We start from the raw sequence: 378 nt of genomic DNA, 5'->3' as shown, positions 1-378 counted from the left end.
GCGAGGGGTACCAACGGCGGGGTCGCGCGCGCGCCCGCCTCTGCGTCCGCGCCCCCGCGAGCCCGGCCCGGCGGCGGCGGCGGCGGCGGCGCTGCGCGAGAAGTTTCCCCGCCGAGCGCGAGAAGCGGCCCGCGGGGCAGGAGCGCGGCGCAAGCCCGGAAGGGGTGGAGGGGAGGCGGGAAGCGGCGTCGCCTCCCGTGGTCTCGCGCGTGCGCCCGGCGCCGGCTTGCGGTTGCTAGGCGACGCGCCCCGGGCAGGGCCCACGCGAGGCCTGGCGGGGGCCGAGGCGCTGCCAGCGGCGCGAGGTCGGGTTGGGGCCCGGGCGGCGGCCGGACACCGCTCTCGGAAGCCGGGCTGCGTGGGGGCAGTCCTGGGGCC

This window comes from Anser anser (assembly GCF_964211835.1).
Source record: "Anser anser genome assembly, chromosome: Z".
NCBI lineage: Eukaryota > Metazoa > Chordata > Aves > Anseriformes > Anatidae > Anser > Anser anser.
Note: the sequence above shows the minus strand (reverse complement) of the source record.